The sequence below is a fragment of the Parasteatoda tepidariorum genome, chromosome 5 (genome assembly GCF_043381705.1).
Source record: "Parasteatoda tepidariorum isolate YZ-2023 chromosome 5, CAS_Ptep_4.0, whole genome shotgun sequence".
In the NCBI taxonomy this organism is placed as follows: Eukaryota; Metazoa; Arthropoda; class Arachnida; order Araneae; family Theridiidae; genus Parasteatoda; species Parasteatoda tepidariorum.
Window position 1 is genome coordinate 82,707,673 of NC_092208.1, and position 11,995 is coordinate 82,719,667.

The window sequence follows — 11,995 nt, forward strand, 5'->3', positions numbered from 1 at the left end:
GGCGACGGTCTGGGAAACATCCCTGAGGATGATCCGAAGATATGCCATCACAATTTAGGTACTCTGCAGAGGAAATGCCACCCCCGCTTCGGTAGCTCGACGATCTACACGCGAAATCAAGCATTTTAAGGTAGAACAGTATAACGAGGACCCATACCGCACACCCTCGGTCCCTATGCAGACTGATTTAAGTGGTCACCCACCCGCACACTGACCTCCAGCCAGTGATGCTTGACTTCGGTGATCTGCTGGGAACAGTGTCTTAACGATCAGTCCACTGCGGGATTGTACTTTGTAAACTATTGTGTCACAGTTTTTATTACTTACTTACTTATCCTCTACGTGCCTTTGGGCACTTAAGGCTTCTAGCATATCCTTCCAACGCCTCCTGTCTCTAGCAATAGATCCTGCTTCCTCCCATCCAGATATTCCACATTCTTTTAATTCGCCCAAAAACATGCGCTGGATGGTAAGTCTGGGTCTTCCTCTTGTTCTCTTACCATCAGGGGCCCATGTAAGAGCAACAGATGTAATATTTTCTTTGGGCATTCTAAGGATATGTCCAAGCCAGCTCCATCTTCGTTTTGTAATTTCATCTCCAATTGTATTTATTTTAGCTTTCGTTAATAGATTTTGATTTGATACTTTGTAAGGCCAGAAAATTTTAAAAATAAATCTTAAACATTTGTTTTGAAAGGTTTCTAATTCACAGTTTTTATTATATGCTATTAAAACAAATCACAAAAAAGTTGAATATTTTTAATATGTTCTCAGTTTTAGTAGCCTCTTTTTTTAATTTTTCGAAACCCAAGCTAACGCAATTCGTTTATTTATTTATTCTTTTGAGGTCGGAGGCGCGATTCCAAGTTGATCCGCTCCTGCGCTAGTCAGACCAATGCTACATTTACATGTTTGAATTAATGAGAACATAATTTTTAACCCTGAGAGAGAATCCAAAATCAAACCCAAGCAGTTATTTAATCTAAGTGGCCTCGAACTGGAAAGGCTTGCTATGACATTACGAACGGTCTTAGTCGGTTCTAGAAATAGCATCTGAGTTGAGGAATTTCTGAATCCGAAAGTAAACAGCGTGCTCGAAATTTATTCTCAAGAACTATTCTAGTCATTCTCCTAATTTCTGCTTCTTCCCTTTTTGTGATTCACTGCAGCCCTGTTTCTTTCTAGACGCGATCATACCTTGGAAACACATCTGTGTATACACCCTGCTGCTTTCAAGTTTTTTTTTTTTTTTCCCTCGGAAATTGTTTGCTAACAGAGGATGACTCTTCAAATTACGAAGTTATGGTGTCATTAGTTTTTATTTTTTTTAAACGAAAGATTTAACAAGCTTACCGAAGAAGTGTAAATTTGTTATTCAGAAGAAGTTATGGTTATTCCGATGCGAATAAATTTTAGGTGTTCATGGCTTTGCTATTTTGCCTTAGAAAAAAAAAATAGTGAAACATTTTTCTGGTTCTAATCTATTACAACACACGCAATCATGCACTTAGCTTTTTTTTCTTTCTTTTTTTCATAACTTTATATCTTTTAACTAGCATGACAGGAGCTTATATGATAGTATTTTTTTCAATTATATATATATATATATATGTATATTATGTCAGATGACATGGTGCAGTGTTAAAACTTTCCAGTAAAATACAAGAAAAAAAAAAGAATATCTTTTAAATTATGTTAGTTTTTATTCAAATGCATAAAACTAATTCTCTCGTTAACAGAGCTACGAAAAATAATGTTTTTACCTTGTGCATTCAGCGCCTACAGCATCGGTTGCCCAACGGTGTTCTGCGGAACCCTAAGGTTCCACGGATGAATTGAAAGAGTTCCGCGAGTTAGCACTTCTGATTACCACTGATTAGTTTTGAAACCTTCGATTATATTTAGATCCGACCTATAATTCATAATTTATTTAATCTTTCGGTTGCCTTTGTGAAATTGTAAATGAAGTAGAAATTGCATTTTTTAAAAGAAAATGTAATATTTCTAATAGCAATATATTGAGCAATTAAGAAAAGAAAAAGCATTTATAAAATCGTTCATTAATATTTCCTACCGCGCTTTTCAAGTGAAAGTAAAATCAAAAAAATTTTTAATAAAGAAATGTGTTTTCCTAATGTTCATTTTCAACGTTTATAGCAATGGGATACCTGCAAGTGATGCAGTGTGGGTATCTCAATCCTGATTGGTTGTTGAAGCGTGTGATTCGCTTACGTTAGCAACTGTTCTTTCCATTCTATTTCAAGTAAACCGAGCCCGTCAAGTATCCATTCTTGTAAGTGACTCAATCTATATTCGTTCACAATGATGATTCTTTCACAAATATTTCAATTATTTCACTATATATTTCTTACTTAAGACAGGCAAGGAGCCATGTAGAAAATAAACAAACTAATTATGCATCGAAGTTGCCAGGTACACAAAACAAAAACATATCACGGTTACAATAAAATTCGGATAGTGTTGTCTTTCGGCCGGAATTTGCTTTGACAGTCGCATAACGAGAAACAATAATTCTGACTTCTTTCGTATACAATCTATATCTCGCCAGAATGGTAATAAGCAATTGATACTTGATTTTTTTTTTTCTTACTCACCGAAAACTCCAAAAATCATTTTACTAAAATATTTTAAAAAAAAAAAAAAGTTTTTACGTAGGAAATATTTTTATTTTTAAGACTTCAAAATTTGTTTTACATTATATATTTTAAACATGTCCTACTTCTTCGCGTATCACAGGGAAATGTTTTAAGAAGCACTAAGAGCTTCTCGAAGCACAGTAAAATTCCATTCGCTTAAAAAGGTCTCGAGATATAGCGAAAATACGAAAAAATTAACATGAAGGGGTCCAAACTTTGTACCCCCCTCCTGGCCAAACTATGGGGACCATATTTTCCAGATTGTGGCTATCCCCTATATTTTGGGGATCAGAAATCCGAATCCGTTGAAAAAAAAGGTATGTTTATTCAGAGAAAGTACATTTTTGGGTCTGATTTCATAGTTGAAAATATTGCCAGCACTAATAAATTAGCATGTTAGAGGACACCCCCTCCCAGTTAGATTGAGAAGAACGTGCAGATTCGATCTTCAGATCAAAAATTTTTCAGGATGGTCCGTTTTTTATTTTGTGTACTGGACATCCCCCCAAGTAAGCAAACCACCAACTTTCTTTCTCTTAGATGCTTAAATGCTTCTTGAAAGGACCTTCTTATACGTTTTTATAGACATCCTTGTCCAAATAATTACAAAGACAGATAAATTTAAAAACATGAAAAGATGGCGAGGAAAAATTTCTCAGTGAAAAGTTAGTGAAAATTCCCCCCCCCCCATATTTATGTCTNGAAAATTCCCCCCCCCCCCTATATTTATGTCTCGGGTGTTCTCCTATTTCCAAGGCTAGGTTCACAGGTGGCAGGATGATCATTTAGCATGCATTTAACATGTATCATGTTGATAGGCTGTTCATTCAACTGATGACAAAATTAAAAAAAAAAAAAAAGTGCTGGAAAGTTAAGTATATTTTTGCCATACAAAGTGCATTTTTCAGGATCTACGGGAACAGTTTAGCATTGGTACGCGTTCTTATGCGAAATATCTTGCAACAAACGAAAATTTCAAAAAATTTTATCTAAAAACAAAGCTAGCCATGAAAATTTACGATTACGTATTTTTCAATTGGCTATTTTTTGCAGAGTTAATTTTTTATAGTAAAAAATACATTAATTTCTTTTAGTGGTACACAGCGTTACGAAAAATTTAGAAAGGGTACAGAAAAATCATAAGTTTGGGAAACACTGCAGTAGATGAAATGATATTTCGACGAAGTAAGTCGATAAAACACTGTCGCCAAAAGGAAAGCGACTTTCATAAATGTTCTAACAGAATACCAAAAAAAAAAAAAAATTATATATATGATTTTGTTCCTCAACTTATCGCCTGCATAGTGATGATAATAAAAACAAAGGAGAATCATTTATTTGAAAAATGATCGCTTTTATTGAAACATTAGAAAATAAAAAATAAAGATGATGAAATTAATAGCGCATCGGAAATAAATTTCTCCGGGGACCTATTAATCTTTTAAGCAGACGAAAAATTAGTGTGCAGAAATAAATAGTTAGGAAGAGTCTAATCGATTGCGTTAACTGTAGTTCTTTTCCAGGCTATTTAAAAACCAAACGCTACAAAAATAACTCAAGGTCGTTTGTCTGGGACTCCCTCTTAGAGCCTAATGAAAAACGAAACAAAAAAGAAAGGGGGAAAAAAATACTGTTCCAGATGAACACTCATTCTCTTTAACATTTAAATAATCTCAGCTTTGCGAATAAATAAATAATTAACAATGATTGTGCTATAAAAAGGTCGGTTAACACATTCGCTATAACATTCGTTTTTGTTGTGTAATGCAATATGACATAAATGTAAAAAAAGTTTAAATTCATAAAACGGCCTTATTGTTTTTGTTTTATAACTTTGTTTTAACTGTTAATCAATCCATAACGCGTTGGCGGCTACGAATGTTTAACTCTGTATATTTGTATTTTTGAGCCCTGCCCTAAAGCCTTGAGAACTGCTATCTCAAAAAACGGGGGTAAACTAGCCTTCGAGGAGATCCTTTTCGCGAATTCGAGTTAAATACTAATTTTTATTTAATGTAATTAATTTATACCTGTATGCGCAAACTGAGCAAAGATTTTACAAACTACTAGCTTTAGAATCTTGTAGGTTTTTTGTTATTATTGGTATGCGATTTAATAACTTTGTTGATTGATAAGTTTAATGATTGATGATGACTGCATATGTACTATATCTTATCAACATTAAACACAAATTTTATTCTCAGTATGCCTTACTTAAGCTTGGCGTTGTTTAAATACTTATTCACCTGCATGCGTAAGTAAGGACAGCAAGGTTAAGCAAAATTTTTATTTTTTTAACAAGCAGAAGATATTGGAACTTTGTTAGTTGTACTTATATCTGGTTCACATTTAAATAATTGTGCTGATTGATAAGAATTGATGTAGACAAAACATTTGCTATTTCTTATTGGTTATCCACAACTCCAAAATAAAATAAATAAATAAATAAAATAAAAAAACAATTGTAATCATTTTTAAAATTATATTTTAAAAACATTTATTTTTAAGGAAAAGGAATCTTGGTCGCCATAAAATAGCGTAAATATTTTCTTTCGTTTCAACTCTCTTTAAAAAAAAAAAAAAAAACTTAGTAAAATCAAAAGCCTATAAGTGTTTATCTGAAATGTATCTGTTTTTCCACTTTTAAAACTGTTTTCGCCAAATATCTTACGATTTTTATTGATATTGCTTTATCTATTTTAAGAATGGAAGCACAAGTTCTGAAATATCAGCAAGTTTCCGGTTCATCAGACGTTCGAATATTAGAAAAATAACATCACAAAAATGGATATTTTAAGACCTCATTCTAAAATACCTGCTCCTATTTCGAGGTTGATTAAATATGAATAATAACTTCATTTTCTGAAGAAAATAAAATGGCACACAAAAAGTTAATGCAAGAATATGGTAAGTAATTAAAAGAGGGAGAAAATTATTGCGATCACTGATTACCTGTGAGTCATTTAATTTTCTGTATAGACTTTCATAAACGCCACAGTATTTCAAGTTCTGGGTGGCAAAAACTGCATCCATGGGCTCTTTTCGTCCAATGGACTGGTTTGGTTTTCTACTCCAACACATGAACGTTTCTTAAGACGCCACATTCTTTTACTTCTTAGCATTCATATTAATATTAAAATCACTGCAAAACAATAATTATGAATAAGATATTCTTCATAAAAAGAACATAAAAATACTTTAAATCAATAATATGTGAAATAAAAAGAAATCTCAGCCTCAGAATAAACTCGTCATGGAAAACTATCAACTCCAAGAAGTTCCAAAATGATCGTCTGCTTTCCTTATTATTTGATCTCGTTGGGCTAATTTTTTATTAATGCTTATGTTAACCAGATTTTTTGACTGTTAAAATTCTTTATTTATGATTATGGTGTTGAAGTTCTAATTTGTTCAAAATAAATTAAACGTGAAAATTTCCTCTTTTCAATTCGTACTTTATGATGCGAATACACTTACAAGTTTAGTTATCTTTTGCACGTTCGAAACGAACAGTGTGAAAAATTTGGGTATCGCATGGTTAATAAAACAACAAATAATAAAAACTAAAAAAACAAATAGGTTCTTGTGTTTAGGTAAGTACTGCGTAATAAATAAATAAATGTTTGTAGAAAATTATTATTTATTCTTGTTTATTTACTCACGCTTGAGTAAATGTCAAAACTAACAACAAATAAAAGTTTATATAGTGACAAGTTTATCGTTTTATACGTTAATAAGTAGGTTTCTTTCTTTGCTTTTTATTTCCTATTGAGTCACATTCTGTATTTCTAATTATAATTTTTTGTCCCGGTTCAGTTGATTATTTTGTTAATCCAGGTAATCATTTAATTTCGTTATTAACCGAATTACAAAACGTGCTTACATCAAATGGTAATAATAATATATTTTATTAAGAAAATGATCTTTGCTTTTTCTCTTTTGAACGAAACCAACTTAAAAAAAAAAAAAAAAAAAATGAGAAGGAATCACGTTGGTGACCTGATCCTCCTAGTGTATGATAAATTTCCAGCCCTATAAATATAATCCTTTTCTACATTCCATTACATTATAATTGTTATTTTTACTTCATTATTGAAATTGTTTCGTATTTGACAGCTTCTTTTCAAGTTGTTTGACTAATCTCACACCAGCTGGGTAGAATTTTGAAATCAGCTTAGATAAGGTTAAATTTCTCGCTATTATCATATCTCAAAAAGTCAAGGTCACCTTTTTTATGTCTGATTATGTTCTTTTCATTTCAACTAGAGTAATTTAAACAGACTTGTGCACTTATTCCTTGTGTCTCCTCGTGACCCTGTTGTTTCTATTTTTGTTACTTACTTCTTGTATCTGAAGTTATTGATTTTTTTTTTCTTTCGTGAAGGGGTAAAAGATTAAATATTAGTATTTTTTATAGTCATATTCAATTTGATAAAAGCATTTTGTTTTTATTTAAAAAAATATTTTGGGTGATAAAATAAATTATTTTGCTGTAAGCAAATTTATTTTACGTAAAAATAAATATTTTCACATAGGAAAGAAGCGAACATGACGACATGAGATAAAATTTATCACTTGAATTAATAATTCTTTACTTTAAAACTGATGCGAATAAATTACATGTTTTACTATAAAATGGATATTTTTTCCATCGTAAAACGGACGTTTTTTGGATATTTTCATTTAGCATCGTAAGGCAAAATTCAACAAAGTGTTTTACAGCAATAAATCGTGTAAATCTATAATACTGTAGGCATTATTTTTGCACTAAAATGGATACTTTTTAACAACAAAATAATTCTTCTTCCTAGGCACTACAGCCGATTACCGGCCGAAGCCGTCTCAGTCAGTTTGCCCCATTTAGATCTATTTGATGCTATATTTTTCCATCTATTAACTCTCAAATTCTTTAATCACTTCTCTATTTTATCTAACCCTCTTGTTCTAGGTCTTCCTCTTTTTCTTTTTCCCTCATGGGTTTAGAAGGTTATTTTTTGAACAGGATTTTCATCGCTTTATCGAAATGCATGTTCTAGCCACCTTAATAAAGAAACCTTAATCATTTTTAACAAAATGGTTATTTTCATATTAAAAAAAGGATATTTTTCCACTATAAAATGGATATTTTCTTACTATAAAATGGATATTTTCTTACTATAAAATGGATATTTTCTTACTATAAGATAGTTACTTTTGTATTAAAAAAATTGATATTTTTCCTTTATAAAATGGATACGTTTCTTTCAATTTGACAATGAAATCATCAACAGTTTCAATTCATCATCATCTCGCAAAACAGAGCATGAGTGTCGGAACAGATATAACACCTGCTTCATGCTAAATCAACAGTTCAAACTGCGTGTAAAATACTTCTATTGTTACAGCATAACGGTATCGGATATTTTACCACTACAAAACAGATATTTTTCAAATTTTGCAGCAAAATAAATACTTTTCCCTATATAACGGATATTGAGAATAAATTGAAAAGCAATTTCAATTTGCCACATTCGCATGTCGTATGGCAATAATTTATTCATCACAAATTTGTAATTCGAACTCTTTTGTAAGTATCCCCTCCTTTCTGTAAAACGAAAAATTTCCCATTGTAAAACGGATATTTTCTAGTAGATATTTATCAAGTTTAACTAAAAAATAAATATTTTTCCACTATAAAATAATTTTTTTTTTCTTCAAAGAAACCGATATTTTTACATTGAGAATGAATTCAAAATCAATTTACCACATTTGCGTGCAATAGCATAAGTGACGTAAAGCAATAATTTATAATTTGCAAATTATAGTTCAAATTAAGAATGTCTGTTTTTCCATTCTGAAACGAATGTTTTTCATAATTTCCCACAACAAAATAGATATTTTCTCATTTTGAAATATATATTTTTCCGCTTGAAGGAAGGAGTCTAGGCTGGTTTTTAAAAGAAATTTTTTTTTTAAAACTTTCTAAAATTTATCTAAAGTTGAACTTGGGACTCTAACTTTTTCAATAGTTTGATAAAAGCACATGCATTATTTAAATGCAAACACTTTTGTGATAAGGCTATGAACTTTTATAATTTAATTTTCTTCCGAGCTAAAATTTGAAGAAAAAAAAATATCTTGTGCGCATGATAAAAAGTATAAAAATAAGGCTGATAACTTGAAATAACTTTTAATAGTCACTCAAATATGGTCAAACATGCTCGTTTTCAAACCATACTAGCTCAAAAAAATTGAAAAATAAAAAAAATTTTTAACTAAAAAAAATTATAATAACCTTTTAATATAGAAAAAAGATTTTTTCTGATCGAAAAAATATATAAAATAAACCAATATTTTAGAGCTAGAATGAATTTAAGCAACATGCTGTACTTGAACTAATTACCAAGTTTAAATTTAATAGATTTATTAGAAAATTATTATAGATTTATTAAATTTGTCCATCTAGATGAAAATTATTAAAATCACTGCCGTATTTTCAATGTTTGCAAACTTTTATGAGCCCAGGTAATGCAGTATTGGAGAAGGTTTTTAAATATTGAAAAATTGAACGACAAACACTTTCCATTTTCACAAAACTGTGGCTTTTCTCCATATTGACGTTTTGTGCCATTTTTAAAATAATCGTAGACAGCTCTGACTTTAAATAGGCTAAACTTGACCTAACAGTAACAGTTGCAAACTCAACAGTAACAGTTGTAAACTCGCATCAATTATAAAAATAGCACATTAGTCGCAGAAAAGCATTATTTCATATTACAACAGAGGCTTCGAAAAACAACCTTAAAAGTTGAGCTTTCATTTTAGCATTATTACTGAACATCGATTACATTTACATCAAATTCATTGTAATCAATCAGATTATTATGCATCTAAGTGTAAAGTATTAAAGGTGTGCATATTTCAATATACCAAGGGCAACTTTTTAAACTGTAGTATGTACAATTATATATTTTTCACCCCTTCCTCTTGATTCGGTTTTCTTTTTCTTCTTTCGAAATCTTTTAGCCTCTTCCTTTAGGCAAAGGTGACCTCATTTAATCATTCCGCTTTCTGGGTTTGCTTAGAAAATGTGGGATGAATGGGTTATTTGGTGAACTCGAGATTAAGTGATGCTTTTCGAGCAGGTGAGAGAAAATGGCGGAACATAATATTCGCATCTAAATTAAACTCACAGTTTTTCTTTTTTTATTGCATTTGTATTAATTGCTTCGAAGTTAAAAATAATATTTGGATCTGATTTTCTTCTTGATGTTGTCCGTTTTCTTCGATATTTGATCAAATTTAGGAGGCCTTTTGAAATGGTTTTTGAAAACGGAAGTCAACTGCAACGGGGAAATAGGTTTTAATTTTATTTCTTTTTCTGCCCTAAAACTTGCCTAAAGAGAGAAAAACGAAGGAAATTAAGAAAAATAATAAGTTTTATTTACTGCGTATAAGCTGCAAGAACATATAAGATAGAGATACAATTTCTTCCATTCTAACATGTCATTAATATGATTTAAATATCATCAACATGATTTACATTCCGTTTGTCGTTCGATTAGTTTATTCCGTCAATATAATTTCAACATAAAAATTCTACTAGCAGCAATAACTTTATGCATATTCTGTTATACTTTTAAGTAAATCGGGTGCTCATTTAAAAGGTTATCGTGGCCATAAATAGCAAACGGCTTTAAAACGAAATTTCAAGTTATCGTCAAACTTATATATATTTCCTATTCGATACTCCTAAATGTATTTTTCATGCACTTTTTTCGTATGTACAGAGCACAAAATAAATAAATAAAAAAATTTTAAAAAAATGGACTACCCTGAATAACTTTTAATAATCTAATGATAACCGGATCTTCACGTTCTAGGACTCATTTAATAATAGTCAAAAAAAAATTTGAATTGTAAGATATACTTTTTTACAACATTTTAAAGAGTGCAAAAGTATTTTTAAAATTCAATGTCTCAGGGACTATTTTACCTATTCCGCTAAAATAATGTATTCTTTTTGTAAAACTACATTCTTTAAAAATAATGTAAAAATTTTTTTTCCACTATCATTAAATAAAATAACAATAAATATTTACTAAAAGTTACTTTTTCCATGGAATTATCATAAGATAAAAAAAAAAAATATATATATATTTATAATTGTCATCAAAAATTTTTCAATTCGCTTAAAAAGTTCTAAAGATTTTTAAAGTTCTAAAGATTATTAAAGATTTAAAAAGTTCTAAAGATACGTAAAAAATAAAATGAAGATTAAGGGATCCAAACTTTGGACTGCTCTCCTGATCAAACTATTGGTACCCTATTTCCCAGATTGCGGTTATTTTGGGGTTAAAAATACGAAGACGTCTGTAAAAATATATGTTTATTCAGAGAATGTAAGTTTTTGCGCTTGATTTCTTAACTTAAAATATCGTCTGCACTAATTAAAATATTTGAGGTCATTACCTTGAATCACTGAGATGGAGTCCTAGAAAGTGAAGATCCGGTCATTATATCGAAAGTTATTCAGGGTGGTCCGTTTCGCACTATACATTTTTTAAACAAATATGCAATTATTATGTATTTTTCATTCGTATGTTCTTTAATAATTCCACAGACATTTTATTGCATCGCATTGCTCTATTTTAGGTTGAAATCGTGACGGATGATTGCTTTTCTGGTGTATTTGGCGACAGAAGGGAAAAGACAGATAAAAGGAAGAAAGCCAGGGAACTTCTTCACACCAGCGAAAGTAAAACCAAAACGGTCTCGTTCTTGTATATTCATGCAGGTGTGCTGCATTCCATTACTTCCTCCTATTTTTCGTGGGAAGATACCTGAATGGCCTTCACTCACCCGGGGAAAGCTTCAAATTCCTGACAACTTGTTCCATTTTGAGCAAGAAGGGACTGAAATTCCATTGTGTTCGGACAAGTAAAGATAAAATGGATACAACTACAAGTCTTGTCTACTAATGTACAAGGTCACAGGGTTAGGGTTGCTCTAAATCAAGAAAACACGTGTTTAATTAAAAGAAAATATAGGCAGAATAACAGTTTTTTTATGAAGTTCTTATAGTGATATCAGAATTTAAAAGGAATAACAATAGTTCACTATATTTTTCTAATTTAACTTTATTTTTACAACTGTTAGAACCAGAAATTCGAATGAAATTCATCATAACTCATGATTATGTCGTAATCGATAATGCTTCAGATATTATCGTATTCTATAATTATCTATGTCGATAATGATAGCGACATTAACGTTGCCGTTAATAATCATAGATTCACTATTTATCTTAAGACATGGTATGTGAATATATTTTGTGAAAATAATTTTTAAAATACTTT

The 11,995-nt window shown here is 30.5% G+C and overlaps 1 long non-coding RNA gene across 1 annotated transcript in view; it reads right to left on the bottom strand.

Annotated features, from left to right (window-relative positions):
- The window catches only part of LOC107451222 (uncharacterized), a 40,140-nt gene extending 28,169 nt beyond the window's left edge, over positions 1-11,971 (bottom strand). The window contains exons 1-2 of the long non-coding RNA XR_001585044.3: positions 11,109-11,971; positions 5,610-5,799 (exon numbers count right to left, since the gene is read on the bottom strand). This is a non-coding gene — a long non-coding RNA (uncharacterized lncRNA). The remainder of the gene's footprint in view (positions 1-5,609; positions 5,800-11,108) is intronic.
- Between the last annotated feature and the right edge of the window lie 24 nt (positions 11,972-11,995).